Source organism: Macaca fascicularis, chromosome 15 (assembly GCF_037993035.2).
Source record: "Macaca fascicularis isolate 582-1 chromosome 15, T2T-MFA8v1.1".
NCBI classification, from domain to species: Eukaryota; Metazoa; Chordata; class Mammalia; order Primates; family Cercopithecidae; genus Macaca; species Macaca fascicularis.
In genome coordinates, this window is record NC_088389.1 from 32401956 (window position 1) to 32429692 (window position 27737).

The window sequence follows — 27737 nt, forward strand, 5'->3', positions numbered from 1 at the left end:
AACCTTATTTCTGTGGAATCTGAGAACAGATATTTCGGATCCCCTTGAAGACTCTATGGCCAAAGGAAATATCCTCCGATAACATAGAGAAAGAAGCTTTCTGAGAAACTTCTTTGTGTTCTGTGAAATCATCTCACAGAGTTACACCTTTCCCCTCAAGAAGCCTTTCGCTAAGACAGTTCTTGTGGAATTGGCAAAGTGATATTTGAAAGCCCATAGAGGGCTATGGTGAAAAAGGAAATATCCTCAGATGAAATCTGGAAAGAAGCTTTCTGAGAAACTGCTTAGTGTTCTGTTAATTCATCTCACAGAGTTACATCTGTATTTCGTGGATCTCTTTTCTAGCCTTATTTCTGTGGAATATGAGAACAGATATTTCGGATCCCTTTGAAGACTATAGGGCCAAAGGAAATATCCTCCGATAACAAAGACAAAGAAGCTTTCTGAGAAACTTCTTTGTGTTCTGTGAAATCACCTCACAGAGGTACAGCTTTCCATAGAAGAAGCCATTCGCTAAGACAGTTCTTGTGGAATTGGCAAAGTGATATTTGGATGCCCATAGAGGGCTATGGTGAAAAAGGAAATATCCTCTGATGAAATATGGAAAGAAGCTTTCTGAGAAACTGCTTAGTGTTCTGTTAGTTCATCTCACAGAGTTACATCTGTACTTCGTGGATCTCTTTGCTAGCCTTATTTCTGTGGAATCTGAGAACAGATATTTCGTATCCCTTTGAAGACTATAGGGCCAAAGGAAATATCCTCCGATAACAAAGACAAAGAAGCTTTCTGAGAAACTTCTTTGTGTTCTGTGAAATCATCTCACAGAATTACAGCTTTCCCCTCAAGAAGCCTTTCGCCAAGAGAGTTCTTGTGGAATTGGCAAAGTGATATTTGGAAGCCCTTAGAGGGCTATGGTGAAAAAGGAAATATCCTCAGATGAAATCTGGAAAGAAGCTTTCTGAAGAACTGCTTAGTGTTCTGTTAATTCATCTCACAAGGTTACATCTGTATTTCGTGGATCTCTTTGCTAGCCTTATTTCTGTGGAATCTGTGAACAGGTATTTCGGATCCCTTTGAAGACTATAGGGCCAAAGGAAATATCCACCGATAACAAAGAGAAAGAAGCTTTCTGAGAAACCTCTTTGTGTTCTGTGAAATCATCACACAGAGTTACAGCTTTCCCCTCAAGAAGTCTTTCGTAAAGACAGTTCTTGTGGAATTGGCAAAGTGATATTTGGATGCCCTTAGAGGGCTATGGTGAAAAAGGAAATATCCTCCGATGAAATCTGGAAAGAAGCTTTCTGAGAAACTGCTTAGTGTTCTGTTAATTCATCTCACAGAGTTACATCTGTACTTCGTGGATCTCTTTGCTAGCCTTATTTCTGTGGAATCTGAGAACAGATATTTCGGATCCCTTTGAAGACTATAGGGCCAAAGGAAATATCCTCCGATAACAAAGACAAAGAAGCTTTCTGAGAAACTTCTTTGTGTTCTGTGAAATCATCTCACAGAGTTACAGCTTTCCCCTCAAGAATCCTTTCGCTAAGACAGTTCTTGAGGAATTGGCAAAGTGATATTTGGAAGCCCATAGAGGGCTATGGTGAAAAAGGAAATATCCTCAGATGAAATCTGGAAAGAAGCTTTCTGAGAAACTGCTTAGTGTTCTGTTAATTCATCTCACAGAGTTACATCTGTATTTCGAGGATCTCTTTGCTAGCCTTATTTCTGTGGAATCTGAGAACAGATATTTCGGATCCCTTTGAAGACTATAGGGCCAAAGGAAATATCCTCCGATAACAAAGACAAAGAAGCTTTCTGAGAAAATTCTTTGTGTTCTTTGAAATCATCTCACAGAGTTACAGCTTTCCCCTCAAGAAGCCTTTCGCCAAGACAGTTCTTGTGGAATTGGCAAAGTGATATTTGGATGCCCTTAGAGGGCTATGGTGAAAAAGGAAATATCCTCAGATGAAATCTGGAAAGAAGCTTTCTGAAGAACTGCTTAGTGTTCTGTTAATTCATCTCACAAAGTTACATCTGTATTTCGTGGATCTCTTTGCTAGCCTTATTTCTGTGGAATCTCAGAACAGGTATTTCGGATCCCTTTCAAGACTATAGGGCCAAAGGAAATATCCACCGATAACAAAGAGAAAGAATCTTTCTGAGAAACTTCTTTGTGTTCTGTGAAATCATCTCACAGAGTTACAGCTTTCCCCTCAAGAAGTCTTTCGTAAAGACAGTTCTTGTGGAATTGGCAAAGTGATATTTGGATGCCCTTAGAGGGCTATGGTGAAAAAGGAAATATCCTCCGATGAAATCTGGAAAGAAGCTTTCTGAGAAACTGCTTAGTGTTCTGTTAATTCATCTCACAGAGTTACATCTGTATTTCGAGGATCTCTTTGCTAGCCTTATTTCTGTGGAATGTGAGAACAGATATTTCGGATCCCTTTGAAGACTATAGGGCCAAAGGAAATATCCTCCGATAACAAAGACAAAGAAGCTTTCTGAGAAACTTCTTTGTGTTCTGTGAAATCATCTCACAGAGTTACAGCTTTCCCCTCAACAAGCCTTTCGTTAAGCCAGTTCTCGTGGAATTGGCAAAGTGATATTGGGAAGCCCATAGAGGGCTATGGTGAAAAAGGAAATATCCTCAGATGAAATCTGGAAAGAAGCTTTCTGAGAAACTGGTTAGTGTTCTGTTAATTCATCTCACAGAGTTACATCTGTATGTCGTGGATCTCTTTGCTAACCTTATTTCTGTGGAATCTGAGAACAGATATTTCGGATCCCCTTGAAGACTATATGGCCAAAGGAAATATCCTCCGATAACATAGAGAAAGAAGCTTTCTGAGAAACTTCTTTGTGTTCTGTGAAATCATCTCACAGAGTTACAGGTTTCCCCTCAAGGAGACTTTCCCTAAGACAGTTCTTGTGGAATTGGCAAAGTGATATTTGAAAGCCCATAGAGGGCTATGGTGAAAAAGGAAATATCCTCAGATGAAATCTGGAAAGAAGCTTTCTGAGAAACTGCTTAGTGTTCTGTTAATTCATCTCACAGAGTTACATCTGTATTTCGAGGATCTCTTTGGTAGCCTTATTTCTGTGGAATCTGAGAACAGATATTTCGGATCCCTTTGAAGACCATAGGGCCAAGGGAAATATCCTCCGATAACAAAGAGAAAGAAGCTTTCTGAGAAACTTCTTTGTGTTCTGTGAAATAATCTCACAGAGTTACAGCTTTGCCCTCAAGGAGCCTATCGCTAAGACAGTTCTTGTGGAATTGGCAAAGTGATATTTGAAAGCCCAAAGAGGGCTATGTTAAGAAAGGAAATATCCTTAGATGAAATCTGGAAGGAAGCTTTCTGAGAAACTGCTTAGTGTTCTGTTAATTCATCTCACAGAGTTACATCTGTGTTTCGTGGATCTCTTTGCTAGCCTTATTTCTGTGGAATCTGAGAACACATATTTCGGATCCCTTTGAAGACGATAGGGCCAAAGGAAATATCCTCCGATAACAAAAAGAAAGAAGCTTTCTGAGAAACTTCTTTGTGTTCTGTGAAATCATCTCACTGAGTTACAGCTTTCCCCTCAAGAAGCCTTTCGCTAAGCCAGTTCTTGTTGAATTGGCCAAGTGATATTTGGAAGCCCATAGGGGGCTATGGTGAAAAAGGAAATATCCTCAGATGAAATCTGGAAAGAAGCTTTCTGAGAAACTGCTTACTGTTCTGTTAATTTATCTCACAGAGTCACATCTGTATTTCGTGGATCTCTTTGCTAGCCTTATTTCTGTGGAATCTGAGAACAGATATTTCGGATCCCTTTGAAGACTATAGGGCCAAAGGAAATATCCTCCGATAACCAAGAGAAAGAAGCTTTCTGAGAAACTTCTTTGTGTTCTTGAAATCATCTCACAGAGTTACAGTTTTCCCCTCAAGAAGCCTTTCGCTAAGACAGTTCTTGTGGAATTGGCAAAGTGATATTGGGAAGCCCATAGAGGGCTATGGTGAAAAAGGAAATATCCTCCTATGAAATCTGGAAAGAAGCTTCTGAGAAACTGTTTAGTGTTCTGTTAATTCATCTCACAGAGTTACATCTGTATTTCGAGGATCTCTTTGCTAGCCTTATTTCTGTGGAATCTGAGAACAGATATTTCTGATCACTTCGAAGACTATAGGGCCAAAGGAAACATCCTTCGATAAAAAAGAGAAAGAAGCTTTCTGAGAAACTTCTTTGTGGTCTGTGAAATTATCTCACAGAGTTACAGCTTTCCCCTCAAGAAGCCTTTCGCTAAGACAGTTCTTGTGGAATTGGCAAAGTGATATTTGGAAGCCCTTAGAGGGCTATGGTGAAAAAGGAAATATCCTGAGATGAAATCTGGAAAGAAGCTTTCTGAGAAACTGCTTAGTGTTCTGTTAATTCATCTCACAGATTTACATCTGTATTTCGTGGATCTCTTTGCTAGCCTTATTTCTGTGGAATCTGAGAACAGATATTTCGGATCCCTTTGAAGACTATAGGGCAAAAGGAAATATCCTCCGATAACAAAGGGAAAGAAGCTTTCTGAGAAACTTCTTTGTGTTCTGTGAAATCATCTCACAGAGTTACAGCTTTCCCCTAAAGAAGCCTTTCGCTAAGACAGTTCTTGTGGAATTGGCAAAGTGATATTTGGAAGCCCATAGAGGGCTACGGTGAAAAAGGAAATATCCTCAGATGAAATCTTTAAAGAAGCTTTCGGAGAGAGTGCTTAGTGTTCTGTTAATTCATCTCACAGAGTTACAGCTTTCCCCTCCAGAAGCCTTTCGCTAAGACAGTTCTTGTGGAACTGGCAAAGTGATATTTGGAAGCCCCTAGAGGACTATGGTGAAAAAGGAAATATCCTCAGATGAAATCTGGAAAGAAGCTTTCTGAGAAACTGCTTAGTGTTCTGTTAATTCATCTCAGAGACTTACATCTGTATTTCGTGGATGTCTTTGCTAGCCTTGTTTCTGTGGAATCTGAGAACAGATATTTCGGATCCCTTTGAAGACGATAGGGCCAAAGGAAATATCCTCCGATAACAAAGAGAAAGAAGCTTTCTGGGAAACTTCTTTGTGTTCTGTGAAATCATCTCACAGAGTTACAGCTTTCCCCTCAAGAAGCCTTTCGCTAAGACAGTTCTTGTGGAATTGGCAAAGTGATATTTGGAAGCCCATAGAGGGCTATGCTGAAAAAGGAACTATCCTCAGATGAAATCTGGAAAGAAGCTTTCTGAGAAACTGCTTAGTGTTCTGTTAATTCATCTCACAGAGTTACATCTGTATTTCGTGGATCTCTTTGCTAGCCTTATTTCTGTGGAATCTGAGAACAGATATTTCGTATCCCTTTGAAGACTATAGGGCCAAAGGAAATATCCTGCGATAACAAAGAGAAAGAAGCTTTCTGAGAAACTTCTTGGTGTTCTGTGAAATCATCTCACAGAGTTACAGCTTTCCCCTCAAAAAGCCTTTCGCTAAGGCAGTTCTTGTGGAATTGGCAAAGTGATATTTGGAAGACCATAGTGGGCTATGGTGAAAAAGGAAATATCCTCAGATGAAATCTGGAAAGAAGCTTTCTGAGAAACTGCTAAGTGTTCTGTTAATTCATCTCACAGAGTTGCATCTGTATTTCATGGATCTCTTTGCTAGCCTTATTTATGTGGAATCTGAGAACAGATATTTCGGATCCCTTTGAAGACCATAGGGCCAAAGGAAATATCCTCCGATAACAAAGAGAAAAAAGCTTTCTGAGAAACTTCTTTGTGTTCTGTGAAATCATCTCACAGAATTACAGCTTTCCGCTCAAGAAGCCTTTCGCTAAGAAAGTTCTTGTGGAATTGGCAAAGTGATATTTGGAAGCCCCTAGAGGTCTTTGGTGAAAAAGGAAATATCCTCAGATGAAATCTGGAAAGAAGCTTTCTGTGAAACTGCTTAGTGTTCTGTTAATTCATCTCACAGAGTTACATCTGTGTTTCGTGGATCTCTTTGCTAGCCTTATTTCTGTGGAATCTGAGAACAGATATTTCGGATCCCTTTGAAGACTATAGGGCCAAAGGAAATATCCTCCGATAACAAAGAGAAAGAAGCTTTCTGAGAAACTTCTTTGTGTTCTGTGAAATCATCTCACAGAGTTACAGTTTTCCCCTCAAGAAGCCTTTCGCTAAGACAGTTCTTGTGGAATTGGCAAAGTGATATTGGGAAGCCCATAGAGGGCTATGGTGAAAAAGGAAATATCCTCAGATGAAATCTGGAAAGAAGCTTCTGAGAAACTGTTTAGTGTTCTGTTAATTCATCTCACAGAGTTACATCTGTATTTCGAGGATCTCTTTGCTAGCCTTATTTCTGTGGAATCTGAGAACAGATATTTCTGATCCCTTCGAAGACTATAGGGCCAAAGGAAATATCCTTCGATAACAAAGAGAAAGAAGCTTTCTGAGAAACTTCTTTGTGTTCTGTGAAATCATCTCACAGAGTTACAGCTTGCCCCTCAAGAAGCCTTTCGCTAAGACAGTTCTTGTGGTATTGGCAAAGTGATATTTGGAAACCCATAGAGGGCTATGTTGAAAAAGGAAATATCCTCAGATGAAATCTGGAAAGAATCTTTCGGAGAAACTACTTAGTGTTCTGTTAATTCATCTCACGGAGTTACAATTGTATTTCGTGGATCTCTTTGCTAGCCTTATTTCTGTGGAATCTGAGAACAGATATTTCGGATCCCTTTGAAGACTAAAGGGCCTAAGGAAATATCCTCCGATAACAAAGAGAAAGAAGCTTTCTGAGAAACTTCTTTGTGTTCTGTGAAATCATCTCACAGAATTACAGCTGTCCCCTCAAGAAGCCTTTCGCTAAGACAGTTCTTGTGGAGTGGGCAAAGTGATAATTGGAAGCCCCTAGAGGGCTATGGTGAAAAAGGAAATATCCTCAGATTAAATCTGGAAAGAAGCTCTCTGAGAAACTGCTTTGTGTTCTGTTAATTCATCTCACAGTGTTACATCTGTATTTCGTGGATCTCTTTGCTAGCCTTATTTCTGTGGAATCTGAGAAAGATATTTCCGATCCCTTTGAAGACGATAGGGCCAAAGGAAATATCCTCAGATAACAAAGTGAAAGAAGATTTCTGAGAAACTTCTTTGTGTTCTGTGAAATCATCTCACAGAGTTACAGCTTTCCCCTCAAGAAGTCTTTCGCTAAGACAGTTCTTGTGAAATTGGCCAAGTGATATTTCGAAACCCATAGAGGGCTATGGTGAAAAAGGAAATATCCTCAGATGAAATCTGGAAAGAAGCTTTCTGAGAAACTGCTTAGTGTTCTGTTAATTCATCTCACAGAGTTACATCTGTGTTTCGTGGATCTCTTTGCTAGCCTTATTTTTGTGGAATCTGAGAACAGATATTTCGGATCCCTTTGAAGACTATAGGGCCAAAGGAAATATCCTCCGATAACAAAGAGAAAGAAGCTTTCTGAGAAACTTCTTTGTGTTCTGTGAAATCATCTCACAGAGTTATAGCTTTCCCCTCAAGAAGCCTTTCGCTAAGGCAGTTCTTGTGGAATTGGCAAAGTGATATTTGGAAGACCATAGAGGGCTATGGTGAAAAAGGATATATCCTCAGATGAAATCTGGAAAGAAGCTTTCTGAGAATCTGCTTAGTGTTCTGTTAATTCATCTCACAGAGTTACATCTGTATTTCGTGGATCTCTTTGCTAGCCTTATTTCTGTGGAATCTGAGAACAGATATTTCAGATCCCTTTGAAGACTATAGGGCCAAAGGAAATATCCTCCGATAAAAAAGAGAAAGAAGCTTTCTGAAAAACTTCTTTGTGTTCTGTGAAATCATCTCACAGAGTTACAGCTTTCCCCTCAAGAAGCCTTTCGCTAAGACAGTTCTCGTGGAATTGGCAAAGTGATATTTTAAAAGCCCGCAGAGGGCTATGGTGAAAAAGGAAATATCCTCAGTAGAAATCTGGGAAGAAGCTTTCTGAGAAACTGCTTAGTGTTCTCTTAATTCATCTCACAGAGTTACATCTGTGTTTCGTGGATCTCTTTGCTAGCCTTATTTCTGTGGAATCTGAGAACGGATATTTCGGATTCCTTTGAAGACTATAGGGCCAAAGGAAATATCCTCCGATAACAAAGAGAAAAAAGCTTTCTGAGAAAATTCTTTGTGTTCTGTGAAATGTTCTCACACAGTTACACCTTTCCTCTCAACAAGCCTTTCACTAAGACAGTTCTTGTGGAATTGGCAAAGTGATAATTGGAAGCCCATAGAGGGCTATGGTGAAAAAGGAATATCCTCAGATGAAATCTGGAAAGAAGCTTTCTGAGAAACTGCTTAGTGTTCTGTTAATTCATCTCAGAGAGTTACATCTGTATTTCGAGGATCTCTTTGCTAGCCTTATTTCTGTGGAATCTGAGAACAGATATTTCGGATCCCTTTGAAGACTATAGGGCCAAACGAAATATCCTCCGATAACAAAGAGAAAGAAGCTTTCTGAGAAACTTCTTTGTGTTCTGTGAAATCATCTCACAGAGTTACAGCTTTCTCCTCAAGAAGCCTTTCGCTAAGACCGTTCTTGTGGAATTCGAATAGTGATATTTGGAAGTCCTTAGAGGGCTACGGTGAAAAAGAAAATATCCTCCGATGAAATCTGGAAAGAAGCTTTCTGAGAAACTGCTTAGTGTTCTGTTAATTCATCTCACAGAGTTACATCTGTATTTCGTGGATCTCTTTGCTAGCCTTATTTCTGTGGGATCTGAGAACAGATATTTCGGATCCCTTCGATGGCTGTAGGGCCAAAGGAAATATCCTCCGATAACAAAGAGAAAGAAGCTTTTTGAGAAACTTCTTTGTGCTCTGTGAAATTATCTCACAGAGTTACAGCTTTCCCCTCAAGAAGCCTTTCGCTTAGATAGTTCTTGTGGAATTGGCAAAGTGATATTTGTAAGCCCATAGAGGGCTACGGTGAAAAAGGAAATATCCTCAGATGAAATCTGGAAAGAAGCTTTCTGAGAAACTGCTTAGTGTTCTGTTAATTCATCTCAGAGAGTTACATCTGTATTTCGAGGATCTCTTTGCTAGCCTTATTTCTGTGGAATCTGAGAACAGATATTTCGGATCCCTTTGAAGACTATAGGGCCAAACGAAATATCCTCCGATAACAAAGAGAAAGAAGCTTTCTGAGAAACTTCTCAGTGTTCTGTGAAATCATCTCACAGAGTTACAGCTTTCCCCTCAAGAAGCCTTTCGCTATGACAGTTCTTTTGGAATTGGCATAGTGATATTGGGAAGCCCATAGAGGGCAATGGTGAAAAAGGAAATATCCTCCGATGAAATCTGGAAAGAAGCTTTCTGAGAAACTGCTTAGTGTTCTGTTAATTCATCTCACAGAGTTACATCTGTATTTCGTGGATCTCTCTGCTAGCCTTATTTCTGTGGAATCTGAGAACAGATAGTTCGAATCTCTTTGAAGACTATAGGGCCAAAGGAAATATCCTCCGATAACAAAGGGAAAGAAGCTTTCTGAGAAACTTCTTTGTGTTCTGTGAAATCATCTCACAGAGTTACAGCTTTCCCCTCAAGAAGCCTTGCGCTAAGACAGTTCTTGTGGAGTTGGCAAAGTGATGTTTGGAAGCCCCTAGAGGGCTATGGTGAAAAAGGAAATATCCTCAGATGAATTCTGCAAAGAAGCTTTCTGAGAAACTGCTTAGTGTTCTATTAATTCATCTCACAGAGTTACATCTGTATTTCGTGGATCTCTTTGCTAGCCTTATTTCTGTGGGATCTGAGAACAGATATTTCGGATCCCTTTGAAGACGATAGGGCAAAAGGAAATATCCTCCGATAACAAAGAGAAAGAAGGTTTCTGAGAAACTTCTTTGTGTCCTGTGAAATCATCTCACAGAGTTACAGCTTTCCCTTCAAGAAGCCTTTCGCTAAGACAGTTCTTGTGGAATTGGCAAAGTGATATTTGGAAGCCCATAGAGGGCTATGGTGAAAAAGGAAATATCCTCAGATGAAATCTGGAAAGAAGCTTTCGGAGAAACTGTTTAGTGTTCTGTTAATTCATCTCACAGAGTTACATCTGCATTTCGTGGATCTCTTTGCTAGCCTTATTTCTGTGGAATCTGAGAAGAGATATTTCGGATCCCTTTGAAGACTATAGGGCCAAAGGAAATATCCTCCGATAACAAAAAGAAAGAAGCTTTCTGAGAAACTTCTTTGTGTTCTGTGAAATCATCTCACAGAGTTACAGCTTTCCCCTCAAGAAGCCTTTCGCTAAGACAGGTCTTGTGTAATTGGCAAAGTGATATTTGGAAGCCCTTAGAGGGATATGGTGAAAAAGGAAATATCCTCAGATGAAATTTGGAAAGAAGCTTTCTGAGAAACTGCTTAGTGTTCTGTTAATTCATCTCACAGAGTTACATCTGTATTTCGTGGAACTCTTTGCTAGCCTTATTTCTGTGGAATCTGAGAACAGATATTTCGGATCCCTTTGAAGACGATAGGGCCAAAGGAAATATCCTCCGATAACAAAGAGAAAGAAGCTTTCTGAAAAACTTCTTTGTGTTCTGTGAAATCATCTCACAGAGTTACAGCTTTCCCCTCAAGAAGCCCTTCGCTAAGACAGTTCTTGTGGAATTGGCAAAGTCATATTTGGAAGCCCCTATAGGGCTATGGTGAAAAAGGAAATATCCTCAGATGAAATCTGGAAAGAAGCTTTTTGAGAAACTGCTTAGTGTTCTGTTAATTCATCTCACAGAGTTACATCGGTATTTCGTGGATTTCTTTGCTAGCCTTATTTCTGTGGAATCTGAGAACAGATATTTCGGATCCTTTTGAAGACGATAGGGCCAAAGGAAATATCCTCTGATAACAAAGAGAAAGAAACTTTCTGGGAAACTTCTTTGTGTTCTGTGAAATCATCTCACAGAGTTACAGCTTTCCCCTCAAGAAGCCTTTCGCTAAGACAGTTCTTGTGTAATTGGCAAAGTGATATTTGAAAGCCCATAGAGGGCTATCTTGAGAAAGGAAAATCCTCAGATGAAATCTGGAAAGAAGCTTTCTGAGAAACTGCTTAGTGTTCCGTTATTTCATCTCACAGAGTTACATCTGTATTTCTTGGATCTCTTTGCTAGCCTTATTTCTGTGGAATCTGAGAACAGATATTTTGGATCCCTTTGAAGACGATAGGGCCAAAGGAAATATCCTCCGATAACAAAGAGAAAGAAGCTTTCTGAGAAACTGCTTTGTGTTCTGTGAAATCATCTCACAGAGTTACAGCTTTCCCCTCAAGAAGCCTTTCGCTAAGCCAGTTCTTGTGGAATTGGCAAAGTGATATTTGGAAGCCCATAGAGGGCTATGGTGAAAAAGGAAATATCCTCAGATGAAATCTGGAAGGAAGCTTTCTGAGAAACTGCTTAGTGTTCTGTTAATTCATCTCACAGAGTTACATCTGTATTTCGTGGATCTCTTTGCTAGCCTTATTTTGTGGAATCTGAGAACAGATATTTCGGATCCCTTTGAAGACTATAGGGCCAAAGGAAATATCCTCCGATAACAAAGAGAAAGAAGCTTTCTGAGAAACTTCTTTGTGTACTGTGAAATCATCTCACAGAGTTACACCTTTCCCCTCAAGAAGCCTTTCGCTAAGGCAGTTCTTGGGGAATTGGCATAGTGATATTGGGAAGCCCATAGATGGCAATGGTGAAAAAGTAAATATCCTCCGATGAAATCTGGAAAGAAGCTTTCTGAGAAACTGCTTAGTGTTCTGTTAATTCATCTCACAGAGTTACATCTGTATTTCGTGGATCTCTCTGCTAGCCTTATTTCTGTGGAATCTGAGAACAGATATTTCGGATCCCTTTGAAGACTATAGGGCCAAAGGAAATATCCTCCGATAACAAAGAGAAAGAAGCTTTCTGAGAAACTTCTTTGTGCTCTGTGAAATCATTTCACAGAGTTACAGCTTTCCCCTCAAGAAGCCTTTCGCTAAGATAGTACTTGTGGAATTGGCAAAGTGAAATTTGGAAGCCCATAGAGGGCTATGGTGAAAAAGGAATTATCCTCAGATGAAATCTGGAAATAAGCTTTCTGAGAAACTGCTTAGTGTTCTGTTCATTCATCTCACAGAATTACGTCTGTATTTCGAGGATCTCTTTGCTAGCCTTATTTCTGTGTAATTTGAGAACATATATTTCGGATCACTTTGAAGACGATAGGGCCAAAGGAAATATCCTCCGATCACAAAGAGAAAGAAGCTTTCTGAGAAACTTCTTTGTGTTCTGTGAAATCATCTCACAGAGTTACAGCTTTCCCCTCAAGAAGCCTTTCGCTAAGACAGTTCTTGTGGAATTGGCAAAGTGATATTTGGAAGCCCATAGAGGGCTATGGTGAAAAAGGAAATATCCTCCGATGAAATCTGGAAAGAAGCTTTCTGAGAAACTGCTTAGTGTTCTGTTAATTCACCTCACAGAGTTACATCTCTATTTCGTGGATCTCTTTGCTAGTCTTATTTCTGTGGAATCTGAGAACAGATATTTCGGATCCCTTTGAAGACCATGGGGCCAAAGGAAATATCCTCCGATAACAAAGAGAAAGAAGCTTTCTGAGAAACTTCTTTGTGTTCTGTGAAATCATCTCACAGAGTTACAGCTTTCCCCTGAAGAAGCCTTTCGCTAAGACAGTTCTTGTGGAATTCGCAAAGTGATATTTGGAAGCCCTTAGAGGGCTATGGTGAAAAAGGAAATATCCTCAGATGAAATCTGGAAAGAAGCTTTCTGGGAAACTGGTTAGTGTTCTGTTAATTCATCTCACAGAGTTACATCGGTATTTCGTGGATCTCTTTGCTAGCCTTATTTCTGTGGAATCTGAGAACAGATATTTCGGATCCCTTTGAAGACTATAGGGCCAAAGGAAATATCCTCCGATAACAAAGAGAAAGAAGCTTTCTGAGAAACTTCTTTGTGTTCTGTGAAATCATCTCACAGAGTTACAGCTTTCCCCTGAAGAAGCCTTTCGCTAAGACAGTTCTTGTGTAATTGGCAAAGTGATATTGGGAAGCCCATAGAGTGCTATGGTGAAAAAGGAAATATCCTCAGATGAAATCTGGAAAGAAGCTTTCTGAGAAACTGCTAAGTGTTCTGTTAATTCATCTCACAGAGTTGCATCTGTATTTCATGGATCTCTTTGCTAGCCTTATTTCTGTGGAATCTGAGAACAGATATTTCGGATCCCTTTGAAGACCATAGGGCCATAGGAAATTTCCTGCGATAACAAAGAGAAAGAAGCTTTCTGAGAAACTTCTTTGTGTTCTATGAAATCATCTCACAGAGTTACAGCTTTCCCCTCAAGAAGCCTTTCGCTAAGACAGTTCTTGTGGAATTGGAAAAGTGATATTTGAAACCCCATAGAGGGCTATGGTGAAAAAGGAAATATCCTCAGATGAAATCTGGAAAGAAGATTTCTGAGAAACTGCTTAGTGTTCTGTTAATTCATCTCACAGAGTTACATCTGTATTTCTTGGATCTCTTTGCTAGCCTTATTTCTGTGGAATCTGAGAACAGATATTTCGAATCCCTTTGAAGACTACAGGGCCAAAGGAAATATCCTTCGATAACAAAGAGAAAGAAGCTTTCTGAGAAACTTCTTTGTGTTCTGTGAAATCATCTCACAGAGTTACAGCTTTCCCTAGAAGAAGCCTTTCCCTAAGACAGTTCTTGTGGAATTGGCAAAGTGATATTTCGAAGCCCATAGAGGGCTATGGTGAAAAAGGAAATATCCTCAGATGAAATCTGGTAAGAAGCTTTCTGAGAAACTGCTTAGTGTTCAGTTAATTCATCTCACAGGGTTACATCTGTATTTCGTGGATCTCTTTGCTAGCCTTATTTCTGTGGAGTCTGAGAACAGATATTTCGGATCCCTTTGAAGACAATAGGGCCAAAGGAAATATCCTCCGATAACAAAGAGAAGGAAGCTTTCTGAGAAACTTCTTTCTGTTTTGTGAAATCATCTCACAGAGTAACAGATTTCCCCTCAAGAAGCCTTTCGCTAAGACAGTTCTTGTGGAAATGGCAAAGTGATATTTGGAAGCCCATAGAGGTCTATGGTGAAAAAGGAAATATTCTCAGATGAAATCTGGAAAGAAGATTTCTGAGAAACTGCTTAGTGTTCTGTTAATTCATCTCACAGAGTTACATCTGTATTTCGAGGATCTCTTTGCTAGCCTTATTTCTGTGTAATTTGAGAACATATATTTCGGATCACTTTGAAGACGATAGGGCCAAAGGAAATATCCTCCGATCACAAAGAGAAAGAAGCTTTCTGAGAAACTTCTTTGTGTTCTGTGAAATCATCTCACAGAGTTACAGCTTTCCCCTCAAGAAGCCTTTCGCTAAGACAGTTCTTGTGGAATTGGCAAAGTGATATTTGGAAGCCCATAGAGGGCTATGGTGAAAAAGGAAATATCCTCCGATGAAATCTGGAAAGAAGCTTTCTGAGAAACTGCTTAGTGTTCTGTTAATTCACCTCACAGAGTTACATCTCTATTTCGTGGATCTCTTTGCTAGCCTTATTTCTGTGGAATCTGAGAACAGATATTTCGGATCCGTTTGAAGACCATAGGGCCAAAGGAAATATCCTCCGATAACAAAGAGAAAGAAGCTTTCTGAGAAACTTCTTTGTGTTCTGTGAAATCATCTCACAGAGTTACAGCTTTCCCCTGAAGAAGCCTTTCGCTAAGACAGTTCTTGTGGAATTCGCAAAGTGATATTTGGAAGCCCTTAGAGGGCTATGGTGAAAAAGGAAATATCCTCAGATGAAATCTGGAAAGAAGCTTTTGGGAAACTGGTTAGTGTTCTGTTAATTCATCTCACAGAGTTACATCGGTATTTCGTGGATCTCTTTGCTAGCCTTATTTCTGTGGAATCTGAGAACAGATATTTCGGATCCCTTTGAAGACTATAGGGCCAAAGGAAATATCCTCGGATAACAAAGAGAAAGAAGCTTTCTGAGAAACTTCTTTGTGTTCTGTGAAATCATCTCACAGAGTTACAGCTTTCCCCTGAAGAAGCCTTTCGCTAAGACAGTTCTTGTGTAATTGGCAAAGTGATATTGGGAAGCCCATAGAGTGCTATGGTGAAAAAGGAAATATCCTCAGATGAAATCTGGAAAGAAGCTTTCTGAGAAACTGCTAAGTGTTCTGTTAATTCATCTCACAGAGTTGCATCTGTATTTCATGGATCTCTTTGCTAGCCTTATTTCTGTGGAATCTGAGAACAGATATTTCGGATCCCTTTGAAGACCATAGGGCCATAGGAAATATCCTGCGATAACAAAGAGAAAGAAGCTTTCTGAGAAACTTCTTTGTGTTCTGTGAAATCATCTCACAGAGTTACAGCTTTCCCCTCAGGAAGCCTTTCGCTAAGACACTTCTTGTGGAATTGGCAAAGTGATATTTGGAAGCCCTTCTAGGGTTATGGTGAAAAAGGAAATATCCTCAGATGAAATCTGGAAAGAAGCTTTCTGAGAAACTGCTTAGTGTTCTGTTAATTCATCTCACAGAGTTACATCGGTATTTCGTAGATCTCTTTGCTAGCCTTATTTCTGTGGAATCTGAGAACAGATATTTCGGATCCCTTTGAAGACTATAGGGCCAAAGGAAATATCCTCCGATAACAAAGAGAAAGAAGCTTTCTGAGAAACTTCCTTGTGTTCTGTGAAATCATCTCACAGAGTTACAGCTTTCCCCTCAAGAAGCCTTTAGCTAAGACAGTTCTTGTGGAATTGGTAAAGTGATATTGGAAAGCCCATATAGGGGTATGGTGAAAAAGGAAATATCCTCCGATGAAATCTGGAAAGAAGCTTTCTGCGAAACTGCTTAGTGTTCTGTTAATTCATCTCACAGAGTTACATCTGTATTTCGTGGATCTCTTTTCTAGCCTTATTTCTGTGGAATCTGAGAACAGATATTTCGGATCCCTTTGAAGACCATAAGGCCAAAGGAAATATCCTCCGATAACAAACAGAAAGAAGCTTTCTGAGAAACTTCTTTGTGTTCTGTGAAATCATCTCACAGAGTTACAGCTTTCCCTCAAGAAGCCTTTCGCTAAGACAGTTCTTGTGGAATTGGCAAAGTGATATTTGGAAGCCCATAGAGGGCTATGGTGAAAAAGGAAATATCCTCCGATGAAATCTGGAAAGAAGCTTTCTGAGAAACTGCTTAGTGTTCTGTTAATTCACCTCACAGAGTTACATCTCTATTTCGTGGATCTCTTTGCTAGTCTTATTTCTGTGGAATCTGAGAACAGATATTTCGGATCCCTTTGAAGACCATGGGGCCAAAGGAAATATCCTCCGATAACAAAGAGAAAGAAGCTTTCTGAGAAACTTCTTTGTGTTCTGTGAAATCATCTCACAGAGTTACAGCTTTCCCCTGAAGAAGCCTTTCGCTAAGACAGTTCTTGTGGAATTCGCAAAGTGATATTTGGAAGCCCTTAGAGGGCTATGGTGAAAAAGGAAATATCCTCAGATGAAATCTGGAAAGAAGCTTTCTGGGAAACTGGTTAGTGTTCTGTTAATTCATCTCACAGAGTTACATCGGTATTTCGTGGATCTCTTTGCTAGCCTTATTTCTGTGGAATCTGAGAACAGATATTTCGGATCCCTTTGAAGACTATAGGGCCAAAGGAAATATCCTCGGATAACAAAGAGAAAGAAGCTTTCTGAGAAACTTCTTTGTGTTCTGTGAAATCATCTCACAGAGTTACAGCTTTCCCCTGAAGAAGCCTTTCGCTAAGACAGTTCTTGTGTAATTGGCAAAGTGATATTGGGAAGCCCATAGAGTGCTATGGTGAAAAAGGAAATATCCTCAGATGAAATCTGGAAAGAAGCTTTCTGAGAAACTGCTAAGTGTTCTGTTAATTCATCTCACAGAGTTGCATCTGTATTTCATGGATCTCTTTGCTAGCCTTATTTCTGTGGAATCTGAGAACAGATATTTCGGATCCCTTTGAAGACCATAGGGCCATAGGAAATATCCTGCGATAACAAAGAGAAAGAAGCTTTCTGAGAAACTTCTTTGTGTTCTGTGAAATCATCTCACAGAGTTACAGCTTTCCCCTCAAGAAGCCTTTCGCTAAGACAGTTCTTGTGGAATTGGCAAAGTGATATTTGAAACCCCATAGAGGGCTATGGTGAAAAAGGAAATATCCTCAGATGAAATCTGGAAAGAAGATTTCTGAGAAACTGCTTAGTGTTCTGTTAATTCATCTCACAGAGTTACATCTGTATTTCTTGGATCTCCTTGCTAGCCTTATTTCTGTGGAATCTGAGAACAGATATTTCGAATCCCTTTGAAGACTACAGGGCCAAAGGAAATATCCTTCGATAACAAAGGGAAAGAAGCTTTCTGAGAAACTTCTTTGTGTTCTGTGAAATCATCTCACAGAGTTACAGCTTTCCCTAGAAGAAGCCTTTCCCTAAGACAGTTCTTGTGGAATTGGCAAAGTGATATTTCGAAGCCCATAGAGGGCTATGGTGAAAAAGGAAATATCCTCAGATGAAATCTGGTAAGAAGCTTTCTGAGAAACTGCTTAGTGTTCAGTTAATTCATCTCACATGGTTACATCTGTATTTCGTGGATCTCTTTGCTAGCCTTATTTCTGTGGAATCTGAAAAGAGATATTTCGGATCCCTTTGAAGACGATAGGGCCAAAGGAAATATCCTCTGATAACAAAGAGAAAGAAGTTTTCTGAGAAACTTCTTTGTGTTCTGTGAAATCATCTCACAGAGTTACAGCTTTCCCCTCAAGAAGCCTTTCGCTAAGACAGTTCTTGTGGAATTGGCAAAGTGATATTTGGAAGCCCATAGAGGGCTAGGGTGAAAAAGGAAATAACTTCAGATGAAATCTGGAAAGAAGCTTTCTGAGACACTGCTTAGTGTTCTGTTAATAAATGTCACAGAGTTACATCTGTATTTCGTGGATCTCTTTGCTAGCCTTATTTCTGTGGAGTCTGAGAACAGATATTTCGGAGTCCTTTGAAGACAATAGGGCCAAAGGAAATATCCTCTGATAACAAAGAGAAGGAAGCTTTCTGAGAAACTTCTTTCTGTTTCGTGAAATCATCTCACAGAGTAACAGCTTTCCCCTCAAGAAGCCTTTCGCTAAGACAGTTCTTGTGGAAATGGCAAAGTGATATTTGGAAGCCCATAGAGGTCTATGGTGAAAAAGGAAATATTCTCAGATGAAATCTGGAAAGAAGATTTCTGAGAAACTGCTTAGTGTTCTGTTAATTCATCTCACAGAGTTACATCTGTATTTCGAGGATCTCTTTGCTAGCCTTATTTCTGTGTAATTTGAGAACATATATTTCGGATCACTTTGAAGACGATAGGGCCAAAGGAAATATCCTCCGATCACAAAGAGAAAGAAGCTTTCTGAGAAACTTCTTTGTGTTCTGTGAAATCATCTCACAGAGTTACAGCTTTCCCCTCAAGAAGCCTTTCGCTAAGACAGTTCTTGTGGAATTGGCAAAGTGATATTTGGAAGCCCATAGAGGGCTATGGTGAAAAAGGAAATATCCTCAGATGAAATCTGGAAAGAAGCTTTCTGAGAAACTGCTTAGTGTTCTGTTAATTCACCTCACAGAGTTACATCTCTATTTCGTGGATCTCTTTGCTAGCCTTATTTCTGTGGAATCTGAGAACAGATATTTCGGATCCCTTTGAAGACCATAGGGCCAAAGGAAATATCCTCCGATAACAAAGAGAAAGAAGCTTTCTGAGAAACTTCTTTGTGTTCTGTGAAATCATCTCACAGAGTTACAGCTTTCCCCTGAAGAAGCCTTTCGCTAAGACAGTTCTTGTGGAATTCGCAAAGTGATATTTGGAAGCCCTTAGAGGGCTATGGTGAAAAAGGAAATATCCTCAGATGAAATCTGGAAAGAAGCTTTTGGGAAACTGGTTAGTGTTCTGTTAATTCATCTCACAGAGTTACATCGGTATTTCGTGGATCTCTTTGCTAGCCTTATTTCTGTGGAATCTGAGAAAAGATATTTCGGATCCCTTTGAAGACTATAGGGCCAAAGGAAATATCCTCCGATAACAAAGAGAAAGAAGCTTTCTGAGAAACTTCTTTGTGTTCTGTGAAATCATCTCACAGAGTTACAGCTTTCCCCTGAAGAAGCCTTTCGCTAAGACAGTTCTTGTGTAATTGGCAAAGTGATATTGGGAAGCCCATAGAGTGCTATGGTGAAAAAGGAAATATCCTCAGATGAAATCTGGAAAGAAGCTTTCTGAGAAACTGCTAAGTGTTCTGTTAATTCATCTCACAGAGTTGCATCTGTATTTCATGGATCTCTTTGCTAGCCTTATTTCTGTGGAATCTGAGAACAGATATTTCGGATCCCTTTGAAGACCATAGGGCCATAGGAAATATCCTGCGATAACAAAGAGAAAGAAGCTTTCTGAGAAACTTCTTTGTGTTCTGTGAAATCATCTCACAGAGTTACAGCTTTCCCCTCAGGAAGCCTTTCGCTAAGACACTTCTTGTGGAATTGGTAAAGTGATATTGGAAAGCCCATATAGGGGTATGGTGAAAAAGGAAATATCCTCCGATGAAATCTGGAAAGAAGCTATCTGCGAAACTGCTTAGTGTTCTGTTAATTCATCTCACAGAGTTACATCTGTATTTCGTGGATCTCTTTGCTAGCCTTATTTCTGTGGAATCTGAGAACAGATATTTCGGATCCCTTTGAAGACTATAGGGCCAAAGGAAATATCCACCGATAACAAAGAGAAAGAAGCTTTCTGAGAAACTTCTTTGTGTTCTGTGAAATCATCTCACAGAGTTACAGCTTTCCCCTCAAGAAGCCTTTCGCTAAGACAGTTCTTGTGGAATTGGCAAAGTGATATTTGGATGCCCATAGAGGGCTATGGTGAAAAAGGAAATATCCTCAGATGAAATCTGAAAGAAGCTTTCTGAGAAACTGCTTAGTGTTCTGTTAATTCATCTCATAGACTTACATCTCTATTTCGTGGATCTCTTTTCTAGCCTTATTTCTGTGGAATCTGAGAACAGATATTTCGATCCCTTTGAAGACTATATGGCGAAAGGAAATATCCACCGATAACAAAGAGAAAAAAGCTTTCTGGGAAACTTCTTTGTGTTCTGTGAAATCATCTCACAGAGTTACAGCTTTCCCCTCAAGAAGCCTTTCGCTAAGACAGTTCTTGTGGAATTGGCAAAGTGATATTTGGAAGCCCTTAGAGGGCTATGGTGAAAAAGGGAATATCCTCAGATGAAATCTGGAAAGAAGCATTCTGAGAAGCTGCTTAGTGTTCTGTTAATTCATCTCAGAGAGTTACATCTGTATTTCGTGGATGTCTTTGCTAGCCTTATTTCTGTGGAATCTGAGAACAGATATTTCGGATCCCTTTGAAGACGATAGGGCCAAAGGAAATATCCTTCGATAACAAAGAGAAAGAAGCTTTCTGAGAAATTTCTTGGTGTTCTCTGAAATCATCTCACAGAGTTACAGCTTTCCCCTCAAGAAGCCTTTCTCTAAGACAGTTCTTGTGGAATTGGCAAAGTGATATTTGGAAGCCCATAGAGGGCTATGGTGAAAAAGGAAATATCCTCCGATGAAATCTGGAAAGAAGCTTTCTGAGAAACTGCTTAGTGTTCTGTTAATTCATCTCACAGTCTTACATCTGTATTTCGTGGATCTCTTTGCTAGCCTTATTTCTGTGGAATCTGAGAACAGATATTTCGGATCCCTTCGAAGACTATATGGCCAAAGGAAATATCCTCCGATAACAAAGAGAAAGAAGCTTTCTGAGAAACTTCTTTGTGTTCTGTGAAATCATCTCACAGAGTTACAGCTTACCCTAGAAGAAGCCATTCGCTAAGACAGTTCTTGTGGAATTGGCAAAGTGATATTTGGATGCCCATAGACGGCTATGGTGAAAAAGGAAATATCCTCAGATGAAATCTGGAAAGAAGCTTGCGGAGAAACTGCTTAGTGTTCTGTTAATTCATCTCACAGAGTTACATCTGTATTTCGTGGATCTCTTTCCTAGCCTTATTTCTGTGGAATCTGAGAACAGATATTTCGGATCCCTTTGAAGAATATAGGGCCAAAGGAAATATCCACCGATAACAAAGAGAAAGAAGCTTTCTGAGAACCTTTTTTGTGTTTTGTGAAATCATCTGACAGAGTTACAGCTTTCCCCTCAAGAAGCCTTTCGCTAAGACAGTTCTTGTGGAATTGGCAAAGCGATATTTGGATGCCCATAGAGGGCCATGGTGAAAAAGGAAATATCCTCAGATGAAATCTGGAAAGAAGCTTTCTGAGAAACTGCTTAGTGTTCTGTTAATTCATCTCACCGACTTACATCTGTATTTCGTGGATCTCTTTGCTAGCCTTATTTCTGTGGAATCTGAGAACAGATATTTCGATCGCTTTGAAGACTATATGGCCAAAGGAAATATCCTCCGATAACAAAGAGAAGGAAGCTTTCTGAGAAACTTCTTTGTGTTCCGTGAAATCATCTCACAGAGGTTCAGCTTTCCCTAGAAGAAGCCATTCGCTAAGACAGTCCTTGTGCAATTTGTAAAGTGATATTTGGATGCCCATAGAGGGCTATGATGAAAAAGGAAATATCCTCAGATGAAATCTGGAAAGAAGTTTTCTGAGAAACTGCTTAGTGTTCTGTTAATTCATCTCATAGAGTTACATCTGTATGTCGTGGATCTCTTTGCTAGCCTTATTTCTGTGGAATCTGAGAACAGATATTTCGGATCCCTTTGAAGTCTATACGGCCAAAAGAAATATCCTCCGATAACAAAGAGAAAGAAGCTTTCTGAGAAACTTCTTTGTGTTCTGTGAAATCATCTCACAGAGTTACAGCTTTCACCTCAAGAAGCCTTTCGCCAAGACAGTTCTTGTGGAATTGGCAAAGTGATATTTTAAGCCCTTAGAGGACTATGGTGAAAAAGGAAATATCCTCAGATGAAATCAGGAAAGAAGTTTTCTGAAGAACTGCTTAGTGTTCTGTTAATTCATTTCAAAGAGTTACATCTGTATTTCGTGGATCTCTTTGCTGCCTTATTTCTGTGGTATCTGAGAACAGATATTTCGGTTCCCTTTGAAGACTATAGGGCCAAAGGAAATATCCACCGATAACAAAGAGAAAGAAGCTTTCTGAGAAACTTCTTTGTGTTCTCTGAAATCATCTCACAGAGTTACAGCTTTCCCCTCAAGAAGCCTTTCGCTAAGACAGTTCTTGTGGAATTGGCAAAGTGATATTTGGATGCCCATAGAGGGCTATGGTGAAAAAGGAAATATCCTCAGATGAAATCTGGAAAGAAGCTTTCTGAGAAACTGCTTAGTGTTATGTTAATTCATCTCAGAGAGTTACATCTGTATTTCGTGGATGTCTTTGCTAGCCTTATTTCTTGGAATCTGAGAACAGGTATTTCGGATCCCTTTGAAGACGATAGGGCCAAAGGAAATATCCACCGATAACAAAGAGAAAGAAGCTTTCTGAGAAACTTCTTTGTGTTCTGTGAAATCATCTCACAGAGTTACAGCTTTCCCCTCAAGAAGCCTTTCTCTAAGACAGTTCTTGTGGAATTGGCAAAGTGATATTTGGAAGCCCATAGAGGGCTATGGTGAAAAAGGAAATATCCTCAGATGAAATCTGGAAAGAAGCTTTCTGGGAAACTGCTTAGTGTTCTTTTAATTCATCTCACAGACTTACATCTGTATTTCGTGGATCTCTTTGCTAGCCTTATTTCTGTGGAATCTGAGAACAGATATTTCGGATCCCTTTGAAGACTATATGGCCAAAGGAAATATCCTCCGATAACAAAGAGAAAGAAGCTTTCTGAGAAACTTCTTTGTGTTCTATGAAATCATCTCACAGAGTTAAACCTTCCCCTCAAGAAGCCTTTCGCTAAGACAGTTCTTGTGGAATTGACAAAGTGATATTTGGAAGCCCATAGAGGACTATGGTGAAAAAGGAAATATCCTCAGATGAAATCTGGAAAGAAGCTTTCTGAGAAACTGCTTAGTGTTCTGTAAATTCATCTCTCAGAGTTACATCTGTATTTCGTGGATCTCTTTGCTAGCCTTATTTCTGTGGAATCTGAGAACAGATATTTCGGATCGCTTTGAAGACTATAGGGCCAAAGGAAATATCCTCCGATAACAAAGACAAAGAAGCTTTCTGAGAAACTTCTTTGTGCTCTGTGAAATCATCTCACAGAGGTACAGCTTTCCCCAGATGAAGCCTTTCGCTAAGACAGTTCTTGTGGAATTGGCAAAGTGATATTTGGAAGCCTATAGAGGGCTATGGTGAAAAAGGAAATATCCTCAGATGAAATCTGGAAAGAAGCTTTCAGAGGAACTGCTCAGTGTTCTGTTAATTCATCTCACAGAATTACATCTGTATTTCCTGGATCTCTTTGCTAGCCTTATTTCTGTGGAATCTGAGAACAGATATTTCGGATCCCTTTGAAGAGTATAGGGCCAAAGGAAATATCCTCCGATAAAAAAGAGAAAGAAGCTTCCTGAGAAACTTCTTTGTGTTCTGCGAAATCATTTCACAGAGTTACAGCTTTCCCCTCCAGAAGCCTTTCGCTAAGACAGTTCTTGTGGAATTGGCAATGTGATATTTGGAAGCCCTTAGTCGGCCATGGTGAAAAAGGAAATATCCTCAGATGAAATCTGGAAAGAAGCTTTCTGAGAAACTGCTTAATGTTCTTTTAATTCATCTCACAGAGTTAAATCTGTATTTCGTGGATCTCTTTGCTAGCCTTATTTCTGTGGAATCTGAGAACAGATATTTCGGATCCCTTTGAAGACTATAGAGCCAAAGGAAATATCCTCCGATAACAAAGAGAAAGAAGCTTTCTGAGAAACTTCTTTGTGTACTGTGAAATCATTTCACAGAGTTATAGCTTTCCCCTCCAGAAGCCTTTTGCTAAGACATTTCTTGTGGAATTGGCAAAGTGATATTTGGATCCCCATAGAGGGCTACGGTGAAAAAGGAAATATCCTCAAATGAAATCTGGAAAGAAGCTTTCTGAGAAACTGCTTAGTGTTCTGTTAATTCATCTCACAGAGTTACATCTGTATTTCGTGGATCTCTTTGCTAGCCTTATTTCTCTGGAATCTGAGAACAGATATTTTGGATCCCTTTGAAGACGATAGGGCCAAAGGAAATATCCTCCGATAACAAAGAGAATGAAGCTTTCTGAGAAACTTCTTTGTGTTCTGTGAAATCATCTCACAGAGGTACAGCTTTCCATAGAAGAAGCCATTCGCTAAGACAGTTCTTGTGGAATTGGCAAAGTGATATTTGGATGCCCATAATGGGCTATGGTGAAAAAGGAAATATCCTCAGATGAAATCTGGAAAGAAGCTTTCTGAGAAACTACTTAGTGTTCTGTTAATTCTTCTCACAGAGTTACATGTATACTTCGTGGATCTCTTTCCTAGCCTTATTTCTGTGGAATCTGAGAACAGATATTTCGGATCCCTTTGAAGATTATAGGGCCAAAGGAAATATCCTCCGAAAACAAAGACAAAGAAGCTTTCTGAGAAACTTCTTTGTGTTCTGTGAAATCATCTCACAGAGTTACAGCTTTCCCCTCAAAAAGCCTTTCGTTAAGCCAGTTCTTGTGGAATTGGCAAAGGGATATTGGGAAGCCCATAACGGTCTATGGTGAAAAAGGAAATATCCTCAGTTGAAATCTGGAAAGAAGCTTTCTGAGAAACTGCTGAATGTTCTGTTAATTCATCTCACAGACTTACATCTGTATTTCGTGGATCTCTTTGCTAGCCTTATTTCTGTGGAATCTGAGAACAGATATTTCGGATCCCTTTGAAGACTATATGGCCAAAGGAAATATCCTCCGATAACAAAGACAAAGAAGCTTTCAGAGAAACTTCTTTGTGTTCTGTGAAATCATCTCACATAGTTACAGCTTTCCCCTCAAGAAGCCTTTCGCCAAGACAGTTCTTGTGGAATTGGCAAAGTGATATTTGGAAGCCCTTAGAGGGCTACGGTGAAAAAGGAAATATCCTCAGATGAAATCTGGAAAGAAGCTGTCTGAAGAACTGCTTAGTGTTCTCTTAATTCATCTCACAGAGTTACATCTGTATTTCGTGCCTCTCTTTGCTAGCCTTATTTCTGTGGAATCTGAGAACAGATATTTCGGATCCCTTTGAAGACTATAGGGCCAAATGAAATATCCTCCGATAACAAAGAGAAAGAAGCTTTCTGAGAAAGTTCTTTGCGTTCTGTGAAATCATTTCACAGAGTTACAGCTTTCCCCTCAAGAAGCCTTTCGCTAAGACAGTTCTTGTGGAATTGGCAAAGTGATATTTGGATCCACATAGAGGGCTATGGTGAAAAAGGAAATATCCTCAGATGAAATCTGTAAAGAAGTTTTCTGAGAAACTGCTTAGTGTTCTGTTAATTCATCTCACAGAGTTACATCTGTATTTCCTGGATGTCTTTGCTAGCCTTATATCTGTGGAGTCTGAGAACAGATATTTCGGATCCCTTTGAAGACGATAGGCCCATAGGAAATATCCTCCGATAACAAAGAGAAAGAAGCTTTCTGAGAAACTTCTTTGTGTTCTGTGAAATCATCTCACAGAGTTACAGCTTTCCCCTCAAGAAGCCTTTCTCTAAGACAGTTCTTGTGGAATTGGCAAAGTGATATTTGGAAGCCCATAGAGGGCTATGGTGAAAAAGGAAATATCCTCAGATGAAATCTGGAAAGAAGCTTCCTGAGAAACTGCTTAGTGTTCTGTTAATTCATCTCACAGACTTACATCTGTATTTCGTGGATCTCTTTGCTAGCCTTATTTCTGTGGAATCTGAGAACAGATATTTCGGATCCCTTTGAAGACTGTATGGCCAAAGGAAATATCCTCCGATAACAAAGAGAAAGAAGCTTTCTGAGAAACTTCTTTGTGTTCTGTGAAATCATCACACTGAGTTACAGCTTTCCCCTCAAGAAGCCTTTCGCTAAGACAGTTCTTTTGGAATTGGCAAAGTGATATTTGGAAGCTCTTAGAGGGCTATGGTGAAAAAGGAAATATCCTCAGATGAAATCTGGAAAGAAGCTTTCTGAGAAACTGCTTAGTGTTCTGTAAATTCATCTCACAGAGTTACATCTGTATTTCGTGGATCTCTTAGCTAGCCTTATTTCTGTGGAATCTGAGAACAGATATTTCGGATCGCTTTGAAGACTATAGGGCCAAAGGAAATATCCTCCGATAACAAAGACAAAGAAGTTTTCTGAGAAACTTCTTTGTGCTCTGTGAAATCATCTCACAGAGGTACAGCTTTCCCTAGATGAAGCCATTCACTAAGACAGTTCTTGTGGAATTGGCAAAGTGATATTTGGATGCCCATAGAGGGCTAAGGTGAAAAAGGAAATATCCTCAGATGAAATCTGGAAAGAAGCTTTCAGAGGAACTGCTCAGTGTTCTGTTAATTCATCTCACAGAGTTACATCTGTATTTCGTGGATCTCTTTGCTAGCCTTATTTTTGTGGAATCTGAGAACAGATATTTCGGATCCCTTTGAAGACTATACGGCCAAAGGAAATATCCTCCGATAACAAAGAGAAAGAAACTTTCTGAGAAACTTCTTTGTGTTCTGTGAAATCATCTCACAGAGTTACAGCTTTAACCTCAAGAAGCTTTTCGCCAAGACAGTTCTTGTGGAATTGGCAACGTGATATTTGGAAGCCCATAGAGGGCTATGGTGAAAAAGGAAATATCCTGAGATGAAATCTGGAAAGTAGCTCTCTGAGAAACTGCTTAGTGTTCTGTTAATTCATCTCACAGAGTTACATCTGTATTTCGTGGATGTCTTTGCTAGCCTTATTTCTGTGGAATCTGAGAACAGATATTTCGGATCCCATTGAAGAGTATAGGGCCAAAGGAAATATCCTCCGATAACAAAGAGAAAGAAGCTTCCTGAGAAACTTCTTTGTGTTCTGCGAAATCATTTCACAGAGTTCCAGCTTTCCCCTCCAGAAGCCTTTCCTAAGACAGTTCTTGTGGAATTGGCAATGTGATATTTGGAAGCCCTTAGTCGGCCATGGTGAAAAAGGAAATATCCTCAGATGAAATCTGGAAAGAAGCTTTCTGAAGAAGTGCTTAGTGTTCTGTTATTTCATCTCACAGAGTTACATCTGTATTTCGTGGATCTCTTTGCTAGCCTTATTTCTGTGGAATCTGAGAACAGATATTTCGGATCCCTTTGAAGACTATAGGGCCAAAGGAAATATCCTCCGATAACAAAGACAAAGAAGCTTTCTCAGAAACTTCTTTGTGTTCTGTGAAATCATCTCACAGGGTTACAGCTTTACCCTCAAGAAGCTTTTCGCCAAGACAGTTCTTGTGGAATAGGCAAAGTGATATTTGGAAGCCCTTAGAGGGCTATGGTGAAAAAGGAAATATCCTCAGATGAAATCTGGAAAGAAGATTTCTGAAGAACTGCTTAGTGTTCTGTTAATTCATCTCACAGAGTTACATCTGGATTTCGTGGATATCTTTGCTAGCCTTATTTCTTGGAATCTGAGAACAGATATTTCGGATCCCTTTGAAGACTATATGACCAAAGGAAATACCCTCCGATAACAAAGACAAAGAAGCTTTCAGAGAAACTTCTTTGTGTTCTGTGAAATCATCTCACATAGTT